At 39.2% G+C, this 25,872-nt stretch overlaps 1 long non-coding RNA gene across 2 annotated transcripts in view; it reads right to left on the bottom strand.

Annotated features, from left to right (window-relative positions):
* The window catches only part of LOC126957914 (uncharacterized), a 36,699-nt gene that overhangs the window by 713 nt on the left and 10,114 nt on the right, over nt 1-25,872 (bottom strand). Inside the window, exons 1-2 of one of the 2 annotated variants that reach the window (XR_007727012.1) lie at nt 21,867-24,189; nt 20,976-21,108 (exon numbers count right to left, since the gene is read on the bottom strand). This is a non-coding gene — a long non-coding RNA (uncharacterized LOC126957914). Of the gene's footprint in view, nt 1-20,298; nt 21,109-21,866; nt 24,190-25,872 lie in introns of those variants that run through there. The other variant, XR_007727013.1, reaches the window with a different exon arrangement.

Consider the following 25,872-nt stretch of genomic DNA (forward strand, 5'->3'; position numbering starts at 1 on the left):
CGCTGATTGGTGTGTTTTACAGAGCACTGATTGGTACTTTTTCCAGAGCACTGATTGGTGCATTTTACAACCCTCTTGTAAGACACAAAAGTTCCTGATCGGTGCGTTTTACAATCCTCTTGTAAGAAAAGTTCCCCAAGTCCCCACTGGACCCAGGAAGTCCAGCTGGCTTTACTTCTCAGTATGAGGTAAACTATACATGATTCAGGTCACAGGTACACTAAAAGCCCCAGACTTCACCACTATACAATTCATTCATGTAACCAAAACCCACCTGTAATCCTAAAGCTACTTCAATTTTTAAAAAATCTATTTTTTTTAAAAAAGCTGTGGTGCACGATTCCTCCACTTTTTAAGTGTATGTTGTATATAGTGACTTTTTTCTACGCATACAACATGAAAAGGGGGGAAAGGAGTAATTTTACAAGAGATTTGTTAGTAACTACCTCCTCCAGGTTATCAAATTAACATCAACAGCGATAAAGCCAGTTGATACCATGTGCCTGGATATTATGTGATGAGAATGGCACATTTCCTCTGTGATCTTCCTCCCCTAAACCCACAAATCCGGTCTCATCATGAGACAAACATCAGGGAAACCACAAATTAGAAATGTCAATCCCATCGAAAACAAGAAAACTCTGAGATACTATCACATTCAGAAGAGCCTAAAAATACATCACATCTAAATGTGATGAGGTATCCTGGATGAGATCCTAAAATGTAAACTTAACATGTTAAGTGACAACTTAAGAAATCTGAATAAAATGTAGATAGTACTTAATGATAATCCATGATATTGGCTGGTTAATTTGATAAATGTCCCACACTAATGTACAAGGTAAATAATAAGGGACACTGTGTGTGGGGTATGTTGGAAACTATTTGCAACTGTTCTGTAAATGTAAAACTATTCTTAAAAAAAAAATGGCTAGGCATGGTGGCTCATGCCTGTAGTCCCAGCACTTTGGGAGGCTGAGGCGGGTGGAACACCCGAGGTCAGGAGTGAGAGACCAGCCTGACCAACATGAAAAACCCCGTCTCTACTAAAAATACAAATAAAATCAGTTGGGCATGGTGGCACATGCTTGTAATCCCAGCGACTCGTGAGGCTGAGGCAGGAGACCACTCGAACCCAGGAGGCAGAGGATGCAGTTAGCCGAGATCGTGTCACTGCCAGTCAACCTGGGCGAAAGAGCAAGACTTTGTCTCAAAAAAAAAAAACAAACCTATTCTTTAAAAAGTGGGTTTTCGTTTTGTTTTGTTTTGTTTTTTTGTGAGACAGAGTGTCGCTCTGTCACCCAGGCTGGAGTGCAGGGGCACAATCTTGGCTTACTGTAAGCTCCGCCTCCTGGGTTCATGCCATTCTCCTGCCTCAGCCTCCCAAGTAGCTGGGGCTACAGGCGTGTGCCACCACGCCTGGCTAATTTTTTGTATTTTCAGTAGAGACAAGGTTTCACCATGTTAGCCAGGATGGTCTCGACCTCCTGACCTCGTGATACACCCGCCTCGGCCTCCGAAAGAGAAAAAGTATTTTCTTAAATGTCACTCCCAAGCTTAAGAAAATTAATCATTAGCAATACTGTTGATACCTCCTTCGTGCATCTCCTTAATTTCACAGTTTTCCTTAACCACTTCATTAAAAATTTCATAGTTTTCCTTAACCACTTTATTAAAACTATATTGTGAATTCATTGTCATTTCAAATTTTTAAAATTATTCTCCAATGAGTTTTTAAATCTGAATACTGTATTGTTTAGGTCTTTTTTCTCTTCAAACTTAGGTGACTATATTTAATTCCATCCATACTTCCACTGTAATCATGAGAAATCACACAAAGCCATATTGTAGGTAGGATATGCTATAAAATACCTGACTGGTAGTTTTCAAAAAGGTCACTTGAAAAACAAGTGAAGACCAAAACACTGTTTCATATGGGAGAATATCTGATGTGTCAAGCAGATTCTAAGTCAGTGCCCAATTAGCCCCACCTTCTCCAATGCATAACCTTCTAATCCCATTCGGGTTAGTGTAAGCAGGAATTGTGACTTGCTTTGAAACAACAGAATAGTGCAAAGGTGGATAAACGTGACTTGGATTCTTATATATGATTATGATTTTGGTTTTGCTAGAAATGTCTCTTTCTTGATGAATTTTATTAGCCAAGTGAGAGAAGTCCCCTCGGCAAGGCACTTTATTCAGCCAACGGCTAACAGCCAGAAAAGTAATGGGCTTTTCAGGCAATAGACTGTCCTACAGTTGGTAATATTATATTTAACACTGACTCATAGTGCCCAAAGATGTTTACAGATTCAATGCTATTCCTATCACACTACAAATGACATTCTTTAAGAAGTAGAAAAAACTATTTTTTTTTTTGAGACACAGTCTCGCTCTGTCGCCCAGGCTGGAGTGCAGTGGCACGATCTCAGCTCACTGCAAGCTCCACCTCCTGGGTTCACGCCATTCTCCTGACTTAGCCTCCTTAGTTGCTGGGACGACAGGCGTGTGCCACCACGTTCAGCTAATTTTTTGTATTTTTAGTAGAGTGGGGGGTTTCAACATGTTAGCCAGGATGGTCTCGATCTCCTTCCTGACCTCATAATCCGCCCACCTCGGCCTCCCAAAGTGCTGGGATTACAGGCATGAGTCACCGTGCCCGACCTAGAAAAAACTATTTTAAAATTCATATGAAATCACAAAAGAGCCCAGACAGACAATGCAATCCTAAGCAAAATGAACAAAGCCGGAGGTATCACATTGACCAACTTCAAACAATACTACAGGGCTAAAGTGAAAAAGACAGTATTGTACTTGTACAAAGGCAAGCACAGACCAAGTGAACAGACTAGACAGCCCAGAAATAAGACCACACACCTATGGCTATCTGATCTTTGACCAAGCAGACAAAAACAAGCAATGGGGAAAAAACTCCCTATTCAATAAATGGTGCTGGGAGTACTGGCTAGCCATATATAGAAAATTGAAACTGGACCCCATCCTTATACCATATACAAAAATCAACCCAGGATGGATTAAAGACTTAAATATAAAACCCAAAGCTATAAAAACCCTGTAAGACAACCTAGGCAATACCATTCTAGACATAGGAATGTGAAAAGATTTCCTGACAAAAACACCAAAAGCAATTGCAACAAAAGCAAAAATTGACAAAAAGGATCCAAGCAAACTTAACAGCTACACAGCAAAGAAACTATCAACAAGTAAACAGACAACCCACCGAAGTGGAGAAAATAGAAAATATCTGCAAACTATGCAGTGACAAAGCTCTGTAAGGAACTTAAACAGCATCTGTGCTGAACTTATTCAGCATCTATAAAGAACTTAAACAAATTTACAAAGAAAAACAAATAACCCCATTAAAAAGTGGGCAAAGGACATGAACAGACAACTTCTCAACAGAAGACATACATGCGGCCAACAAGCATATGACAAAAAAGTTCAGCATCACTGATAATTAGAGAAATGCACATCAAAACCACAACGAGATACTATCTCACACCAGTCAGAATGGCTTTTATGAAAAAATTAGAAAGCATATAAAAAAGCTCAGCATCACTCATTAGAAAAATGCAAATGAAAACTACAATGAGATACTACCTCACACAAGTCAGAATGGCTTTTATTAAAAAGTCAAAAAGCATATTAAAAAAAGCTCAGTATCACAAATGATTAGAGAAATGCAAATCAAAACCACAATTAGATACTGTGATACACCAGTCAGAATGGCTTTTTATTAAAAAGTAAAAAATAAAAGATGCTGATGAGGTTGCAGGAGAAAGAGATAACTTAGACACTGTTGGTGGGAATATAAATCAGTTCAACCAGTGTGGAAAGCAGTACGGGGACTCCTCAGAGTTAAAATCAGAAGAGCCATTCAACCTGGCAATCCCATTACTAGATATATACTCAGAAAAATATAAACCATTCCACACGCATGTGAATGTTCACTGCAGTACTATTCACAATAGTACAGACATGAAATAAACCTAAATGTCCATGAATGACAGGAAAAAGAAAATCTGGTACATATACACCATGGAATACTACATAACCATAAAAAAGGAGATCATGTCTTTTCCAGGAACATGGATGGAGCCTGAGGCTATTAGCAAACTAATACAGGAATAGAAAACTACTGCATGTTCTCACTTAAAACTGTGAACTAAATGGTGAGAAATCATGAACACAAAGAAGGTCTAACAATAGACACTGGGGCCTACTTCAGGGTGGAAGGTTGGAAAGGAGGAAGAGAAGCCAGAAAATAAACATTGCATACTTGGCTTAGCACCTGGGTGATCAAATAATCTGTACAACTGAAATTGGCATTAGTCCCATAGACAGTTATTTTTGGATAAACATGGAAATTGACCCTTCTGCTGTTAACATTTGAAACTTGTATTTGTTTTATCTGAGTTCCTTCCTAAGGAAACAAACTTCAAGTCTCTCACAAAAAGTATCAAAGAACTGAAACCTGATCATGGCCCCAGACTTCAGACCCCTCCTTCATCATGATTACTTCCTTGCACCCTCCCTAGTTACTGTTTTCTTACACATTGTTACATTTCTTCCCTGCTACATAAACCCCTGGTTTTAGTTAGTCAGGGAGATGGATTTGAGACTGAGCTCCCATCCCCTAGACTGCAGCACCCAATTAAGGTCTTCTTCCTTGGCAATACTTTGTCCTCTCAGTGATTGGCTTTCTGTGCAGCCAGCAGCAGGACCCAGAGCAAACCCCTGGTGTTTCAGTAACAAACCAACCCTGTGACACGAATTTACCTAAGTAATGAACCTGCACATGTATCCCCAAAGATAAATTTTTTAAAAAACCAAAATTATATTAAAAGATATCAAAATAATCAAAATAAAAAAATAAAACTAACCCAAGCCGCTTTTGAAATACAACTATATTGCTTCACAGGTACCGTCTTATAACAACAAAACCATTCTAATTCCTTTGTGTTACTGCTATTCATTTCATATATACATATATATACATGAAAAGAATACATGTACATACATACACAGCCTTAAATCTATACATATATACAAATACAAAAGATATATACATATGCATATATAATTTAATACATTTTTCCTATTTTTCCAATAAATTTGCTCTTATGATAAACTAAGGATATAAAAATATTAAACCAATAACTGATGTTAATACAAGAAATGGAATAATATAAAATGCTCAATAAAAACTACAAAAGGCAGAAAATAGAAAACAAAATAGAAAGAATGAACAAGGGAAACAAACAGAAAACAGTCACAAATATGGTAAATGTTTTTTTTTTTTTTTTGAGACGGAGTCTCGCTCTGTCGCCCAGGCTGGAGTGTAGTGGCGCGATCTCGGCTCACTGCAAGCTCCGCCTCCCGGGTTCACGCCATTCTCCTGCCTCAGCCTCCCGAGTAGCTGGGACTACAGGTGCCCACAACCGCGCCCAGCTAATTTTTTTTGTATTTTTAGTAGAGACGGGGTTTCACCGTGGTCTCGATCTCCTGACCTTGTGATCCGCCCGCCTCGGCCTCCCAAAGTGCTGGGATTACAGGCGTGAGCCACCGCGCCCGGCCAAATATGGTAAATGTTAATCCAACTGTATCGATTATCACTTTGAATGTCCATGGTCTAACTGTACCAATTAAAAGACACAGATTGACAGAGTGAATCCAAAAAGAAGACACAACTATATGTATAAGGAACTCAAATACAGAGTGAAATAAATTAAAAGTAAATGAATGAAACAAAATATACTAACTCTAATCAAAGTAAACAAGAGGAGCTATATTAATTAGGGGCAGAGCCAACTTCAAAGCAAGGAAAGTAAGGAATAAAGAAGGGCATTACATAGAGATGAAGAGCCACTCTTCCAATAAGATGTAATTCTTAAAACCTATGAGCCTGACAACAGAGCGTAAACTACATGAGACAGAAAGCAGCAGAACCACGAGGAAAAAGAGATGTATTCACTATTACAGTTGGAAACGTTAACATACATCAAGTATAGGCAGATCTAGCAGGCGCTAATTCAGGAGGGAAATGCTGACACCAATAGCACCACCAAGCAACTGGGCATAACTGACACCTATAGCCTGGACTTCCCTCAACTACTGCAGATGACACATTCTTCTTAAGCTTGTAGGAATATTCAGCAAAATACATCACATTCTGGGACAAAAAAAAATACTCAACAATGTAAAGAAAATGGAAATCACACAATGCAGCTCTCAGATTACAGTGGAATTAAATTAGAAATCGCAGGATAACTGGAACAACTGGAATATCACAAAATGCATAGAAATTAAACACCACACTTCCATGTAACGTATGGGTCAAAGAAAACATCCAGATAATTTTTTAATTTTCTAACCTAAATGAAAATGAAAACACAACTTCTCAAAATTTGTGGGATGAAAGGAAAACAGAGCATATGGGGAAACATATAGCACTGAATGCACACATAGCAAACAATGAAAGATCAAAAATCTGTCATCTGTGTTTCCAGCTTTGCAACCTAGAAAAAGAATATATTAAATCCAAACTCAGTTAAAGAAAAGCTGTAAGACAATTAACAGTAAAACAAAGTAAAGATTAAAGCAACTGGATTATTCACACAAATATTATCTTAGTTCTCAGAACACAGAGGCATCCAAAATTAACAGGGCAAACAAAGCACCCAAACACCCACCTTGCTTCTGGGCATGCAGCCATGACCCCCTCAGAAATGAGGATCCCTTGCTTCAGAAATGATCAGTCTCAGGGTACTGAGGCCGGCACTTTCATTTGCTCCGAAGTCGTACTGAACATTTTAGAATTGCTAAATAACAGATTTTTAATGTTCTCACCATTAAATATTGGTCAGTTGGTAAGGTGATGCACATGTTAATTAGCTTGATTAAATCTTCCACAATGAATATAAAAATCAAAACATCACATCATAATCCATACATACACGCAATTGACGTTCATTAAAAATAAAAACTTTGGGCCGGGCGCAGTGGCTCACGCCTGTAATCCCAGCACTTTGGGAGGCCAAGGCAGGCAGATCTCAAGGTCAGGAGATGGAGATCATCCTGGCTAATACGGTGAAACTCCACCTCTACTAAAAAATCAAAAAAAGAAAAAATTAGCCGGACGTGGTGGCGGGCACCTGTAGTCCCAGCTACTCGGGAGGCTGAGGCAGGAGAATGGCGGGAACCCAGGAGTCGGAGCTTGCAGTGAGCCGAGATCTCGTCACTGCACTCCAGCCTGGGCGATAGAGCGAGACTCCATCTCAAAATAAAAATAAAAATAAATAAATAAATAAAAACTTTGTTTTTTGTTTTGTTTTGTTTTGAGATGGAGTCTCTCGCTCTGTCACCCAGGCTGGAGTGCAGCGGCATGATCTTGGCTCGCTGCAACCTCCGCTTCCCGGGTTCAAGCGATTCTCCTGCCTCAGCCTCCCGAGTAGTTGGGACTACAGGTGCCGCCACCACGTCCGGCTAATTTTTGTATTTTTAGTAGAAAGGGGGTTTCACCATCTTGGTCACATTGGTCTCGAACTCCCGACCTCAGGCGATCCACCCACCTCGGCCTTCCAAGTGCTGGGATTACAGGAGTGAGGCACCGTGCCCAGCCACTTTAGTAAGTTCTTTATGAATAATTCAAAAAGAAAAAACCTAGGTAAATAACTATTGGTATGTCCATAATATAAAAGGGCACACATATGTGATAGAAAGCAAGCAGTTTAAACGTACCTTTAGGTCTGGGAAACATGGAAGAATCCTGAGGTTTGTAGGAGAACAAACAGGGACGACGACGCTGGCAGGCACCACCTTGGGAACAAGCAGAAGATGGCAGAAAAGCGACCCTGCAAGCCCAATGCCTCTGACCCTGCAGACAGCCGCCCTCAGCTCCCCTCCCGGCCTCGCCGCCCCCACAGTCCTGTGTCAGCCTTGCCCTCCTTCGCCCTCTGACTCCTCTCTCCGTGTGGGCTTTGCCCCCAACTCTTGGCGCCCACTCGCTCCTGCTGTCTGCCTGCCACCTTCACTCTGCCTGCCTCCCTCTGCAGTCCTCCCGCCGTCCTCAGCCCTCACTTTCCTTGTAGGCTTGGGCCTCTCCGCTGCCCTCTGCCCTCTGCCCCTGCCCCCTGCCCCTCGCCCTCCGCCTGCGGCCCTCACTCCCCACCTCACTGTGCAGACTTGGGCACCACACATCCTGTCAGGCTGCTCCCAGCTTCCGGTAGAACAGAGGAAAGTATACAAAACACACAAGTATGTAAATAAAAACCATGTAAATAGAATAAAGTATTCAAAATTAATCCTTACAGTTACTGAAAAATGACTTTTCAAGGCTGCCAAGGTAATTTAATATGGAAAATGTTTTCTATAAAATTACTGGGACAAGCGGATATTGGCATGAAAGTTGACTCCTCCCTCACAAAATATACTTAACTGACTCAAAATAGACCATAGACTCATATGTATGAGCTGAAACTACAAATCCCATAGAAGAGAACATGGAAATAAATCTTCGTGGCTTAGGTGAAATAATGGATAGACACCAAAATACGAGTCAGAAAAGAAAAAAAATAGATAAATTGAACTTCATTAGATTTTAAAATTTTTGTGATTCAAAGTACACCATAAAGATAACCCAAACATGGGAGAAATGTTTGCAAATCATATAGCTGATAGGGTCTGTTGTCGAGAATATATAAAACATTGTTACAAAACAAAACAAAGATCATAACTCAATATAAGTAAAGTGTGTGAACAGACATTTCTCCAAAGAAGTCACACAAATGTCCAAAAAACACATGAAAATATCTTCAACTTATTATTAGTACTTATTTATTAAAATGCAAATCTATATTATCAAGAGATACACTTCACAATTTTTTTTTTTTTTTTTTTGAGACAAAGTTCTGCTCTTGTTGCCCAGGCTGGAGTGCAATGGCGTGATCTTGGCTCACTGCAATCTACGCCTCCCGGGTTCAAGCAATTCTCCTGCCTTAGCCTCCCGAGTAGCTGAGTGTGCACCATCGCACCTGGCTAATTCTGTATTTGTAGTAGAGATGGGGTTTCTCCATGTTGGTCAGGCTGGTCTAGAACTCCCAACCACAGGTGATCCACCCGCCTCGGCCTCCCAAAGTGCTGAGATTACAGGGATTACAGGCATAAGCCACCATGTCTGGCCCACAAATCTTAAAAGCATACTCTTAAGTGAAAGAAACCAGTTTGAAAAAAGTATATACTGTGTAATTAATTACATTTATATGACATTGTGGACAAGGTGTAATTATACAGTTAGGAAAAAGGTAAGTGATTAAAAGGGGCTTGAGGTCAGGAATGGTAGCTCACGCCTGTAATCCCAGCACTTTGGGAGGCCAAGGTGGGCGGATCATCTTAAGTCAGGAGTTCGAGACCAGCCTTGCCAACATGATGAAAACCCGTCTCTACTAAAAATACAAAATTAGCCAGATGTGGTGGTGCATGCCTATAATCCCAGCTAGTCAGGAGGCTAAGGCAGGAGAATCGCTTGAACCCAGGAGGCAGAAGGTGCAGTGAGCCGAGATTGTGCCACTGGACTCCAGCACTCCAGCCTGGACAACAAGAGCAAAACTCTGTCTACAAAAACAAAACAAAAACAACAACAAAAAAAAAAGCACGGGGTGCTTGAGAGAGGAAGGTTGAATAGGTGAAATAGAAACTTTTTGTATGTGTGCAGTGAAATAATTTTCTGTGATACTTCAACGGTATGTTAATTATACTATTTTACAAACCCTGTAGAATTTTACATCAAAAAGTATAAACCTATATAAATGTGAATTTTAAATATCTTTTAATAGGTTAGGAGATCCCATGGGGGAATGCAGTCAAAATAATATAAATGTATAACAAATAAATGAAATAACCTCATGGAAAGAAGTGGGGGCAAAGGAGACCAAACCTAAGAAATTTAGAAAAATAGAAGTTCTTAGGCTAAATGTCAAAGTATTTGTAAATAAATACTCTAGTTGGAAATATTCTTTCCCGTGGGGGTATGAATTACCAATACTAAAACCACTTTGCATGTATTTTGGACTCAGCAATTATACAAAGGAGCCCAACCGTCTCACTGTTAACATGGGAGGTTACATACAAGTAGTGGGAATGGGGAGATGGATTCATGTGGTACTGAATTCATCATGGGTGCTAGAAACAGGAAGAATTCATGCTTAACTTTACATAGATACATATGGAGCAATGTAGACCTACAAATACATATGTGAGTATGAGTTACACACACACATACCTTGTCGGATGACAAAGCAGAGAATTAATAAATCCCTAGTAGAAATGAGAACACCACTCCCCCGAGTTTTGTTTCTAATGCCACTCACCAAAAAACGAACTAGGAGTTTGTGGAGAAATAGTTAATGGTTGGGTTGGACAGGGAATCAACACTATTACGTTTAAGCACCTTGTAGTGCCAGAAAGTAAGAAAAAGTTAAATACAACCGACCAACCAACTACACAAACAAAATCAAACAGCAATGATGTGGGTATTTCAAAGTGGTAAAGCAGCAGCTGACTGAAAGACCTTCTAATGACCAACACTAGAGCAATTCGAATAACACAATAAACTAGTATAATTACAGTGGAAATAAATATGTATTATTTGCATAATATTCCATATGTTCTAATAAATATAAAATAATGCTGGAGAATAGGTAAATTGCCTATAGTAATGAAATACAAATTATATTTGTAGATGTCCTACCCCCAAGGAGGTAGAGCATCATTCTCCACTTGTGAAGTATGTGCTATGCATAGTAACATTTTTCCAAAACGTATGGCATGGAAAAGGGGAAGAAATATTAATTTTAGAGTAGAGAAACTGACCTAAACTCCCTAATCTAGGTGATCAAATTAGTATCAATAGTTGATACAGCATTCTGATATAATGTCATGAGTATCACACTTACCCCTGTGGTCTTACTGTCTAAAACCCAGAACTCCTGTCTGACTGTAAGAAAAAAATAATCATGGAAATCCCAAAAGGAGGATGTCAATGTCATCAAAAACAAGGAAATTCAGAGAAACTGACAAAGAAAGCCTAAGGAGACGTGATATCAAAATTTGATATGTTATCCTGGAAGAGTTCCTGGAACAGAAAATGGACATCAAGTGAAAAAAGGAAAAAATAAATCTGGTTAATATGTGGATGTGTGTATATCAGTGAATGAGAATGCATAATATTGGTGTATTAATTGTGACAAATGCCTCCCACTAATGTAAGAGGTTAATAATAATGGAAACTCTGTGTTGCCTATATATTAACGCTCTGTATTGACTATGCAACTATTCTGCAAATCCAAAGCTAATGCAAAACAGAAAAGTTTTTTCCTCTCTAAGTATTCTCTGCCAAGCTTGATACACAGAATATTATCAATATTGTCAATGCCCCAAATGTTCATCTCCCCAGTTCCACAGTCTTTTTTACCCCCATGAAGGTTACTATTATTTTCAATTTCCTTTTTGTCATTCCCACATTTTTCTATATTATTTTTATGGCTAAGTTTGTTTTTCTAAATAATAAATTGTTCAGTTTGTATTGTCTTCCAATTTAAATAAATAAAGGTTTTCCAATTGATCTGTAGTTCTATTCAAATAATGAGAACCCATCAGATGAATCCACATTGTGATGCATCCTACAAAATATTTGACCAGTTCTTTGTCTGAAAAATAACTGAATACTGGGAAACTGCTGTACCTCAGAAAGGACCTGATATCGCAGGTACCCTAGGATGGTACCAAATGATCACCACCTGTTGGTTTACGCGACTTTGTATTGGAATCATCTCCCTGTGAGTTTTGGGCACAAGATGTGATTTGCTTTAATACAATAGAATAATGCAAGCAGATGGGATATCATATGGGTGATTATGTTACATAAAAGTGTGATTTTTTTTTTCTTGCTAGCAAGCTCTCTCCCCTTGGATGGCTCATTCTGCCAGGCAGAAGCCAACGTGGGAAGGAACTGAATGCAGTCTCTGGTCAACAGCCAGCAAGGAACTGAGGCTCTTGGACCAACAGCCTGCCCTAGAGTTTGCAATTTACACTTCCAAATAATCCAAGCCCCCTTTCAAATAACAGCCTATCACTTGACAGGTAGTGTGAACAACTTATAACAACAGAAGAATCCTAATTTTTCTCTTATCCCCTGTATAATTGCAGTCATTCATTTCACTTACATAGACGAATACACACGTGTGTGTGTGTGTGTGTGTGTATATACATATTAATTTATGTATGACACTTAAGCATACTTAATACATTGGTACTACTATTATTTTTAACAGACTATTATTTGTTAGATCAATTAAGAATATGAAAAATAAAAGTTTTTATTGCCTAGGTTAACCACTAAAAAAAGTTTTAAAAATGTATGGCTGAAATGCTAAGAAAGAAGAGAAGATGAATTCATATAAAATGCTCATCTAGGCTAGACGTGATGGCTCATGCCTGTAATCCCAGCACTTTGGGAGGCCAAAGGCAGGTGGATCACGAGGTCAGGAGTTCAAGACCCATCTGACCAATATGGTGAAACCCTGTCCCTACTTAAAAATACAAAAATTAGCCAGACGTGGTGGCACACACCTGTAGTCCCAGCTACTTGGGAGGCTGAGGCAGGAGAATCGCTTGAACCCGGGAGGCGGAGGTTGCAGTGAGATGAGATTTTGCCACTGCACTCCAGCCTGGGAGACAGTGTGAGACTCTGTCTCAAAAAAAAAAAAAAAAAAAAAAAAGCTCATCTAAACAACACACAGTAGAAAATGAGTGAAATATAAAAAAATAGGAACAAAGGCAAATAAACAACTAGATGATAGTGACAAATTTCATAGATTTTAGATCCAGCTATATCAATAATCATTTTGAATGTCAATGTTCTAAATGCAGTAAATAAAAGACTGAGTGAATCAAAAAGACCCAAGTATATTTTGTCTATATGAAACCCGCTTTAAATATGAAGACCCATATGACCTAAAAGTGACTGGGTACAACAAATATAACATGATTACAAAAACCAAAGGAAGCAGGTGTACCTATATTAGTTTCCAAAGTCAAATGTACATGGGTAATTTCATTTGTTTACTAAGATAGCAAATCATTTAAGTACAAATAATCTACCAGTAAAAAACTTTCACAGGTAACAATTAGTACAAATATAATGTAACAGGGGACATGTGATAGAATAAATTTATGTGATATGTTACAATCTGAGAGACACAGAAACATCACAAGGACATACAGAGTCATAGGCATGTGAACATGTGTGTGTCCAAGGAGAAACATCTCTCCTGGATCATTACCCAGTCCCTCCGTGGTCTGCCCTTCCAGCTCCTGCCTCCTCACGTATTTCTCATCCCAGCGGTCCTTTTAATCCACTGTGCTCTTCTCATGGCCTGGCCTGTGCCACAGACACACTGTTTCCTCTTCTCTGTCCCTCCCCTGTTTGCTGGACTCACTACTCCTTACTCTCCAGAATCTCCTCCAATGCTCCTCCTGGAGGCTCCCCTTACCCATCCCATCCCAGGCCTGAAAATTGTCCTCTGAGCTCCCAAGGGCAGTTCTTCAGAACGAAACCTACAGTTTAGTTTCTGTTAAGTTTTCTCAGTGCCCACTGAACTGAAATATCAGAGAAGAGGGAAACTTTGTCTTTGTTGTTCCCCTATGAGCCCCACACATGTAATAGAGCAACACAAAGATTCTGCTTTATATTGAATTCTACAAGTAAATTTACAAATCTAACTTCTCACCTATATTCTTGTCTACTTCCCAATACATTTCAAGTCTCTTTCTATCTGAAAAGGATTTGAACTTGAAGATAAAGCTGGTTTTTGTTGTTGTTGTTTTTCTCTCTTCTGTTCTCAGGACAGAATCTGAATCCTAATTCACCCTTAGCCTCTTCTCCAGCCTCCCCAACCTCAATACACTGAAGAGCTCTCTCATTGACCCAGCTGCTTCTACCTCATCTATTTGCTCCTTTTCTGTCCTTCCCAGTTTTGGCCTCTGAGACCAAGAAAAATCTTGTTCACCTCTATTAACTCTATTAATATGGCTCCTTTGATAAATATTTCCAAATCTTTATTGGTAACTACATTTCACCATTTTCTTTTTTTGTTTGTTTTTGAGACAGAGTTTCACTCTCATTGCCCAGGCTGCAGTGCAATGGCATGATCTCAGCTCACCAGAACCTCCGCCTCCCAGGTTCAAGCGATTCTCCTGCCTCAGCCTCCCAAGTAGCTGGGATTACAGGCATGCGCCACCATGCCCGGCTAATTTTGTATTTTTAGTACAGATGGGGTTTCTCCATGTTGGCCAGGCTAGTCTTGAACTCCCGACCTCAGATGATCCGCCCACCTTAGTCTCCCAAAGTGCTGAGATTACAGGCGTGAGCCACTCTGCCCAGCCACATTTCACCAATTCTTAACTTTTCTTTAATGTTACAAGTGCCAGTTCCCCTGTCTGCCGTGCTCACTGTGCTGGACTCACATTTGTCCTCACTCACTTTCACATGGCCAAGTAGAACCACTTAACTGGGGAAGAATCATGTCTGAGTAATTCCAGGAAAAATGAAACGAGATGTGGAACAACTAACAGAGATTAGACATGGCTTGCCACATGTAAAAACAAACAAAAAAACTGGATGAATTACATGTGAATATGAATTCCAGACACTACACGTCCATCAGTGAAGGATGGCAATACGTGAGAAATATGAAAAATGGTCTGAGACCTACTATTAAGTAAGGATACTGCTTTAGGAGTTCCCAGGCTGTGCTGGAGCATAAATTGTGGAAGGCACACTCAGTTGAGAAGAGGGAACTCACAGTCCGGAGAATGCAGTGGCTGAATTTTGTCAAGCCATTTTCCACATCTAATGGTAAAGATGCGAGACAGCATAGATGCCAGCATCCATACTGACAGGGCGGTGGCGTCATCATTACTCCACTAAAACACGGTGAACAGAACTACAGGAGCGGCGCGTAAATAAAAGGCAAAAGCACAATCGAGTAATTTGAATGAACTTGGTCTTCACCCTTTCATCTTATTCCTCAATGGGAAACCATAGGTCGTTCATGACAGTGATCTTGCACCAAGCTTGAGGATGAAGGGATGGCCTTAGAAATGAAGTAAATGATGTGTTTAAGTAGATGAACCACCCCATGTAAACACTAACCTGCCTTTTCTATGTTATCCTGTTAGTTGTGGCTGATAAACTCATTACATTATGAAATAACTAAAGTAGAGGCAAGGTGCGGAGGCTCTCGTCTGTAATTTCAGGACTTTGGGGGTGTACTATTTGCATCCAGAAGTTCAAGACCACTGTGGGAAACAAGGTAAGACCCTATTTCTACAAAACATCAAAAATTAGTTAAGCATCATGGTGTGCATCTGTAGTCCCAGCTACTCAGGAGCCTGATGCAGCAGCACTGCTTGAGTACTGGGAAGTCGAGGCTGCAGCGAGCTATGATCATGCTACTGAACTCAGCCTGGGTGACAGAATGAAACCTTGTCTCAAAAAAAAAAATAAAAATAAAAATAAAAATAAAAAAGCAAAGCTTTCTATTTAAAAGAGCAGAACAAAATTATCACCAAAAGAAGAAACCAATGAAAGTTTTTCTATTTGTTTCCCTAGAAATTATCATTGTTTTTAAATTTGAGACATATTTTTCCTTTCTTCTTCACTACATAAACACCACTGTCTATCTGGTTTGCATGAAATTTTGGGCTGTTCTTTATAGTCAGTGAAATTAAGTTAAATGATGACACACTGTAATAAAATAGATGGGTACTTTTTCTTCTTTTTACCAAAATTGGTCACTGAAATTATCTGTGTACACCATTGGAGTTCGAAGACCGACTGCTGTCATACCTGAGAAAACAAATTCCATCTACCAATTTAGAACAAAAGCACCCATAAAATATGGGTAAAAGTACCCATAAAAGAGCATTCTTCTTGCTCTGATGGTGCTCACATCTAGTATATCTTTATCAAAGGATCCTAATCCTCCCACATATATATATATATAAACTGAGCTTTTCACAAAGAGTTCAACTATTTTCAACTTCTATACATGTGGATATTTGTCTGATGTAATTCTTATGATTTCAGGAGATGAAACACCGGCAAAATACATTAAAGTTTTTTTTCCTAAAATTTCTCCCATTGAGGCAAAACTTATCTGAATCACTTTTAAACCCATCTTGCCAATAACTGACCCCATATTACTATCATCTGTACTAAACAAAAGCATTGGTGATGCTGCATTTCTGATGGGATTCCTACGCTACTCTCTGTGAGATTATCTTTCCAACTTCCTGACATCCCTTCTGCAAGTTTTGATGATGATGATATCACCTGAAGATATCAATGGGAGGTTTTTAGACCAAGTTCATGTCAGTGTACATGAGGACAACCTCACTATGACTCTCTTCTGGCCAATAGCGCTTCAACACTATCAGATTCAAGATGCCTTTCTGTGAAAAGACGTGACGGTGTGCACTACAGCATGAATGAAATACACTCGTTTTCTCTGCGACTGCCCACTTCTCCATGTTAAGTCATCATGGCTGTGTTCCTGTTTTAAGTGCAAAGAAGTTTTTAAAAACTATCATTCAAAAAATCAATTAAGGAGGAAGACACAATTGTAAAGAGCTACTAGACGCTTTCCTTGAAGTGTTAGCTTTTTAACGCATGGCACAAAGATGGGAACAATAGACACCAGGGCCTACTTGACAGGAAGGGTGGGAGGAGAGTGATGGTCAAAAAGCTAAACTACTTATCGAGTATTAAGCTAACTACTTTAGTGATGAAATCATTTGTACACCAGACCCTAGTGACGTGCAATTTATTCAGGTAACAAACCTGCACATGTATTCCTGAAACTAAAATAAAAGTTGAAGAAAACAAAAAAGACATAGAAAAAGCTTTATATTGATCATTCCTGCCTTTATTTTAGAAATATGAGTAACAGACCGGACACAGTGGCTCATGCCTGTAATCCCAGCACTTTGGGAGGCTGAGGCAGGTGGATCACGAGGTCAGGAGATCGAGACCATCCTGGCTAACACGGTGAAACCCCATCTCTACTAAAAATACAAAAAAAAAAAAAATTAGCTGGGTGTGGTGGTGGGCGCCTGTAGTCCCAGCTACTCGGGAGGCTAAGGCAGAAGAATGGTGTGAACCCAGGAGGCAGAGCTTGCAGTGAGTTGAGATCGCGCCACTGCACTTCAGCCTGGGTGACTGAGCAAGATTCCATCCCCCAAAAAAAAAAAAAAAGAGATATGAATAATGGTCTTTTTAAGCTTCATTCTAAATTCAATTTCCAACCTATAATATTTGTGTGTGTCTCTGTATGCTCATTTCCATTTATGTTTTTAATCATGAGGCTGATGAACCTGCAAGTCACCTCATGATAAGCCACTGCAGATATGTATGCATCGTGGTTCCCGTTAAACCTTTTGCTATGTCCCCTGGCTACTCTGTTCAACTCTACTTTGAGATACCTGGATATTGGAATTGGTCTTCCCATTTCCTCGTGAATGTATTGAGTAAAGAAGAAACTCATATAGTTCATGATTCAGAATTATGACTAAAATTTTACCCAGAGTTTTAGGCTCCAGGAAGACTGAATTAAGTGAACATGAAGTCATGATCTCAAAGATAGGAGCCATTTATTCACTGAACTCTTAACTTCTAACAGGCTCGGGTGTGCATAGCGCAGGGCACTTGCCTCATGATGTGGTGTAAGAGTTTGGCCTGTGTGCAATGATAACTTTTTGAAAACTGCTGTGGCCAGGCCCATCTGTGTGAAATCGGGTAGTTTAGTATACTGTGGCAAATCATATCTTCCATGCTGTCAGAGGTTTTGTTTGGGGACTTGGTGCAACACACTGTATCATGTAACATCATGTCAGTACAGTTTTGTGTCCATTGGTTTTTTTCTGTTAAGTCTGAGATCTCACACCTGCTTGATTTTGATTTGCCAGTTTGAGGGACTACTCCTTGCCCAGATCTCTTGTGTCTCATTTATGGCCTTCCACTCTGGTCTTTTTGTTCTTGATCCATACTTTGGTAAGGTAGAGTGTTCACAGTATATACATCAAGACAGATTATTATTATTACTATTATTATTATTATTATTATTATTATTATTATTATTTGAGACAGAGTCTTGCTCTGTCGCCCAGGCTGGAGTGCAATGGCACGATCTCGGCTTACTGCAACCTCCATCTCCTAGGTTCAAGTGATTCTCCTGCCTCAGGATTACCAGCATGCACCACCACACCCGGCTAATTTTGTATTTTTAGTAGCAATGAGGTTTCTCCACGTTGGTCAGGCTGGTCTCAAACTCCTGATCTCAGGTAATCTGCCTGTCTGGGCCTCCCAAAGTGCTGGGATTACAGGCATGAGCCACTGCGACTGGCCGGATTTTAAAATATGCATTGAAGTGAAGAGTAAAAGGAGATTTCACAAGTCATTAAAGTATTAATATATATCCACTTAAAATAAGTAATCCTCCATGTGTTAAGATGTGGAAGTATAAATGAGGCCTTTTATATCTCAAAGAGTAAAGATACGAGATTGGAGAAGTTAAGGATTTTCACAAATACAAATACTCAAATAACAGCGCCTAAGTAACAGCTCTTATTATCTTGATCTCAGACATGAGAAATGTGGTTCAGGTCAGCTGTATCTCTCACTCCAGACTCTAAGTTGTGAACTAGTTTTCTCACTGACACTATTGATTTGATGTGGAGAATATACCCCATGATTGCAGACTTTAAAAGGAATTATGCTCATCTTACGGATCTCTAGGGAGTGCAGTACGCATTCACACGGCTTTGCAGGCTTTTTAGGTATGTTTCCTGGACACTACCTGGTGCTGCCAATCGGATTGCTGCGGTCCGTGAATTGGGAGCTGTTGGTGGCAGGTCAGTGGACAGTCCTCCCTGCAGTGGGATTCTTCCTTTAGCCAGCACATATGCACAATCCTCATTCAGCCTGTCTCCATCTCTTGGAACACGGCATGGAGGGTTGAGTATATGTTGTATACGGCTTGTTCTTTTGTTTTTTCTATCTCTTTTTCTCCACTTGTATACAACACATATGTATTAGTCTCTTTTCAAACTGCCATAAAGACATACCTGAGACTGGGTAATTTATAAAAATAAATAAATAAATAAATAAATAAATTAATTAAAAAAAGAGGTTTAACTGACTCATAGCTCCACATGGCTGGGGAGGCCTCCAGAAATTTACAGTCATGCTGAAGGGGAAGCAGCTACATCTTACACGATGGCAGGTGAATGAGGCAGGGACAGGGAGTGGGGGAGAGAGAGACAGAGAAACAGAAAGAAAGAGAGAGCACAAGCAAGCATGTGTCAGGGAAGGAAAAATGACTGGTTATAAAACCATCAGATCTCTTGAGAATTCACTCTCATGAGAGCAGCATGGGGGAACCGCCCCCATAATCCAATCACTTCCCACCTGGTCTCTCCCTAAACACCTGAGGATTACAATTCAAGATGAGATTTGGGTAGGGACACAAAGCCTGACCATATCAACACATGACTTCACCTGCCAAAACCCTTGTGTATAGAGATTCATATATAGGTCTTTGTAAGCAGGACTAGCCTAAATTAGCATATTTATAATTTTTTTTTTTTGTAGCCAGCTCACCTGCGACCATGATAATATCTACTTTGTGACTTTTGGGTTTGGCAAGGGACAATATAATTCCATGATATCAATGTCAACAGGCTACAGGGTCCCAAATAATTCATGATTCAGTCTGTAAAGTGAAAATAACAATTTTCACAGAGTTTTCTCAAAGACTTGAAAGTATAACAGTCTTTTGAGCATGTAACAAAGAATACTTGTACATAGAAAAAACACTCTCCTAAATTCAGAAATACAGTTTATATTTCCTATCACTGACATTTTCCCTTTTTTGAGACGGAGTCTCGCTCTGTCGCCCAGGCTGGAGTGCAGTGGCATGATCTCCGCTCACTACAAGCTTCGCCTCCCAGGTTCACATCATTCTCCTGCCTCAGCCTCCCAAGTAGCTGGGAGTACAGGCGCCCACCACCATGCCCAGCTAATTTTTTGCATTTTTAGTAGAGACGGGGTTTCACTGTGTTAGCCAGGATGGTCTCAATCTCCTGACCTCATGATCTGCCCACCTCGACCTCCCAAAGTACTGGGATTACAGGCGTGAGCCACCACGCCTGGCCACTGACATTTCTTAATATTGGATTCTAACATCCTGCAGTCATGTCTTTCAATAAGTTTTTAGTGGATCCTGCAGATTCACTTCAAAATAGAGTCTGAAAGTGAGGCTTTCTGGGGTATGTGGGGCACAAGCATCTATCTTTGAAGATGTGGTTACTGACACTCAAATTGGTGAGTGGGGAATAGGCAATCTGATGGCAACGAAGAAAGATGACTAGAGTCCCTGGAGCTCGAGGTTGTCTTCCTGAAGCAACCTGTGTTCAGAATGACGGGATGCTGTTCCCTCCCTCACATCCATTCATTTCCTGTGCATCAGGTTATTTTTTATGGTTTGTGTTCTTTGTGCCAAATAATATCTACACATTTTACTATTTGAAACAATTTTAGATATACAGAAATATTCATAGATAGTACAAAGAGTTTTATACATCTTTCAGATATCTGGAAATGATAACATCTAATATAACTATAGTAAACATAGGAAAACAAAGTTGTAGGTGGTACTAAAATTTTAACTGAAGTACAGGCTTCTATCATATTTTACTAGGCTTTGCAGTAATGTCATTTTTTGGTTCTAGGATCTAATCCAGGATGCCACATTACATTTACTATCTGGTACTTATTAGTTTCTGCGTAACAAATTACCACATAATTACTCCCTCAAAACCACACATATATTACTCACAGTTTCTTTGGGTCAGGAATCCAGATTAGCTGTTGGCCAGGGCTGGGCTCTCAACCGAAGGCTCAGTTGGAAAAGAATCTCCTTCCAAGCTCACGTGTTTGTTGTTAGGATTCACTGGTGCATATGTCCAAACCTTTTAAAAAATGAATACCAATCTATTACCAATAGTTCAAAAAAATTAAAAATGACACAAATAACGTGGAGAAGACAGCACTTCGCAATGCATTTCATGAGACAGTCTACCCTGATCTCTAATAGAAATGTAACAAAGGTATTTCAAGGGAGTATTATAAATGGATATGTATTATGAATACAGATGTTAAAATATGAGGAAAACAAATCAGTAACACGTAAAAGGAATTATACAGGCCAGGCACGATGGCTCATGCCTGTAATCCCAGCACTTTGGGAGGCCAAGGCAGGCCGATCACGAGGTCAGGAGATCGAGACCATCCTGGCTAACACAGTTACTAAAATACAAAAAATTTAGCTGGGCGTGGTGGCGGGCGCCTATAGTCCCAGCTACTTGGGATGCTGAGGCAAGGAGAATGGTGTGAACCCAGGAGGCAGAACTTTGCAGTGAGCGGAGATCGCGCCACTGCCCTCCAGCCTGGGCGACAGAGCAAGACTCCATCTCAAAAAAAAAAAAAAAAAGAATTATACAGTATGACCAAGGATGTTTACATCGGTAACACAAATTTGGTTTAACATACAAAATAAATTAGTACTCATGAACTATATTAATAAAATAAAGGACAAAATCCACATGATTATCTCAAAAATGAAGAATAAACACTTGCTCAATGCCAAATCAACTTATGATAAAAACATGTAGCAAGTTAGGCATAGAAGGGAACTTTCTTCACCTTAAATCAATCACGAATAACTCACATGACATCATAATTTACTTGAAAGTTGTCCACTCTTGCCACTTCTATTTTTAACATTTCACTGGAGGGTACAGTAAGGACAAATAGGCTAGAAAAATAAATACAAAGAATCTGATTTGGAAAGAAAGTCAACTTTGCAAATGACATGGTGTTGAGTATGGAAAATTCTAAGAATTCTAATGAAATATAATTAGAAATAAAAAATGAGTTCATCAAGGCTGCAGTAAACAAGGTCAAAATAGAGAAATAAATTTCATTTTTACACACTAGCAATTGTTAGATATGTCCATTGAAAACTATAAAACTTACTGAAGAAAAATAATTAAGTCCTAAATAAATGAAAAGGCATTTTATCACTGATTGAAAGGCTTAATATTGCTAAGATGGCACTATTTTCCAAACGGATCTACAGATTTAATGCAGTCCCCATCAAAATTCCAGATGAAATTTTGCTTAAATTTGCATGATTATAAAACTGATATGTAAATGGAATAGATCCACAACAAAGAAATTAATCTTGACAAAGAGCAATAAAGTCTGCACAGCAAATGCACACTTACTGATTGCAAAATGACTACAAGGCAATAGTAATAAAGTTTTGTGGTACTGGCTGGGTGCAGTGGCTTGTGCCTGTAATCACAGCTACTCAGGAGGCTGAGGCAGGAGGACTGCTGGAGGCCAAGAGTTTGAGATCAGGCTGTGCAACACAGCGAGACTTCTTTTCTACAAAAAAGCTTTTGGCCAGGCGCAGTGGCACGCCTGTAATCCTAACACTTTGGGAGGCCGAGGAGGGTAGATCACCTGAGATCAGGAGTTCGAGAGCAGCCTGGCCAACATGGTGAAACCGCATATCTACTAAAAATACAAAATTAGCCTGGTGTGGTGGTGCATGACTATAATCCCAGCTACTCGGGAGGCTGAGGCATGATAATTGTTTGAACCCAGGAGGCGGAGTTCGTAGTGAGCCAAGATCACGCCACTGCATTCCAGCCTGGGTGACAGAGCGAGACTCTGTCTCAAAAAAAAAAAAAAAAAAAAAAAAACGTTTTAAAAACTTAGCCAGGCTTGGTGGCCCACATGAGTAGTTCTTCATACTCAGGAGGCTGAGGTAGGAGGATCTCTTGAGCCCAGGAATTGGAGGCTGCAGTGAGGCATGATCATGCCACTGTATGCTGGCCTGGGTGGGAGAGCAAGACCCTGTCTCAAAACAAAAAGAAAAAAGTAAAAGAAAAAAAAAAAAGATTTGTGGCACTAGTATAAAGATAGACATATACATCAATACAATAAAATTGAGTGTCCAAAAATTAACACTTACCTTCATGATCAACTGATTTTCAAGTTTGTCAAGTCAATTCAATAAGAAAAAAACCATAAATATGTTTTAACAAATGTTGCTGGGACAAGTGAATATCAACATGCAAGTTAAACTCCTCTCTCACACCATATACATGATTGATTCCAATTAATCATATATCTAAATATAAGTGCTAGATAGGCCAAAACCATAGAAGATAACAGAAGTATGTTTTCATGACATTAGATTATTAAGCAATATTTTCTAAGGTACAACAGATAATGCATAAGTGACAGAATAAAAAAGAGATATATTGGTCTTCATCAGAATTAAAATCTGTGATTCAAAGTGTATCAAAAAGTAAAAAGACAAACCAAAGAAGGGAGAAAACTTTTGCTAGCCACATAAGGATCTACTATTCACTATATATAAAAGCGTGTTTTAACTAAATAATAAAAAGGCAAATATCTAAGTTAAAAATGGCCAATTACTTAAATGTACATTTCTCCAAAAATTCTATAAGAAAGACATGAAGATTTGCTCAACTCCTTTGTTATTAGGGTAATGAATATTTAAACAATGATGGAGTTATATTTCACCAATCTAAAATGTGTATTGTTAAGTGAAAAAGGCAAGTTGGAAAAGGCAAAATACTGTGTAATTCCATTTACAGAACACTCTGGAAAATACAAATGTATAAAGGTAGTAAAAAGATTGTTGGTTACAAGGGGCTTGGGAGAGAGGAAGGGTGATATGAATTACAGGGGTCTTCTATGGGGCAGTGTAATTATTCTGTGTGACGTTATAGTGATGGATACATAATAGTGTTTTTGAAATCCTATAGAATTTTACAACAGAAAGGAATAATCTAAAAGCATGCAAATTTAAAACATTATTTAGTAGGCTGGGGGACCCCAAAAAGAAATACACAAAATAATGTAACGGTATTACAAAGGTATGAGTTATTTCACTGAAGGGAATGGGAGGAAGGCGGAATGGCCTAAGTAACTTTAAAAATGAGGGGAGAGTCTAAGTTAATCCCAAAAATCACAAGAGGAGTTGGTAAAAAACCCCGTCTCTACTAAAAATCATTTGGCTCCTGGTCCCAGCATATGAGGCGGGATTGGCGTGAACCAAGCTTCAGTGAGCCGAATCACGCCACTGCACTATGCAAGTCTTTTCAGAAAAACCGAAGTTGGTAAAATTACCAATTCCGTTTTTCAGAATGTAAAACTGTTAACAAAGCCAACTGTCTCACTGTTGGAATGGTAGGTTACATACAAATAAGTGGGAATAGGCAAACTGATTCATCTGCTAATAATTTAGATTGTGTGGTAATGGAGCATTAGTAGGAATTCATGTTTAATTTAATATGGATGCATATGGACATATATTGCTATATTTAGAGATATGTATATATTTATGTGTCAACATATAGAGATAAATTTATTTTCTTTGTCACCTGGCAAGGCTTCGAATCAATGGATGCCCCAGTAGCAGTGAGTGGACCTGGTGCCCCAATCTTTGTTTCAAATTCTATTTTCCAATAAAAGGAACTAGGGCTTCCTGAAGACACGATGCGTACTAGGCTTCGGCAAGGAATCAAAACACAAGTAGCCTGGAGCACCATGCAGTGCCAGAAAAGAATACGCTAATCAACAATAAAACCAACTAACCAATCACACAACATTAAACTGTAATTACCAGAGTATTTCAAAATGATAGAGGATCAACCAAAAGACCTTTGAATGATCAACAGTAGAATAATTTGAACAATAAAATAAACGAAGGAGACCAGGTGCGGTCGCTCATGCCTGTAATTCCAGCACTTTGAGAGGCTGCAGTGGGTAGATCACAAGGTCAAGAGATCAAGACCATCCTGGCCAACATGGTGAAACCCTGTCTCTACTAAAAATACAAAAATCAGCTGGGCGTGGTGGCACACGCCTGTAAAGCAAGCTACTAGGGAGGCTGAGGTAGGAGAGTTGCTTGAACCCAGGAGGCAGAGGTTGTAGTGAGCCGAGATTGTGTCAATGCACTCCAGCCTGGCAACAGAGCAAGACTCCATCTCAAAAATAAATAAATAAATACAATTAAAGTGTAAAATATACACATTTGCATACTTATAGAAATAAGTGATTTAATAAATATAAATGGAAAAAAACAGACACACAAATGGTGAAAGACTGAAAATAATTTTTGTAGATATTCTGCCTATTGGGAGATGGAGCAAGACTCCCCATTTCTTATGTGAGTAGTAACTTTTTTGATACATACAACATGGAAAATGAGGAAAGGTAATTTACAGCGAGAAATTTTATATCAACTATCTCATCCAGGTGATCAAATGAACATCAACAGTGATAAAGTGTGTTTTTAGTATATACCCTTGATATTATATAATGAGAAAGGCATTTTTCTTTTCTCTGTAGTCTTCTACACCAAAATCCACAATCCACCAAAATCTTGTGAAAAACATCAGAGTAATCCCAAATCAAGAACGTTCATGTCATCAAAAATGAAAAAACTCCTGGAAACTGTCACAGTCAAAAAAGCCTACATGAGATCTAATTGTGATGTGGTACACTAGATGGGATCTTGAAATAGAAACTGGACATGAAGTGCAACAACGAAATATGAACAAAGCATGGGTAGCAGTTAGTGACAATGTATAATATTGGTTGGTTCATTGTGATAAATGCCCTATACTAAT

This window comes from Macaca thibetana, chromosome 7, assembly GCF_024542745.1.
Source record: "Macaca thibetana thibetana isolate TM-01 chromosome 7, ASM2454274v1, whole genome shotgun sequence".
NCBI lineage: Eukaryota > Metazoa > Chordata > Mammalia > Primates > Cercopithecidae > Macaca > Macaca thibetana.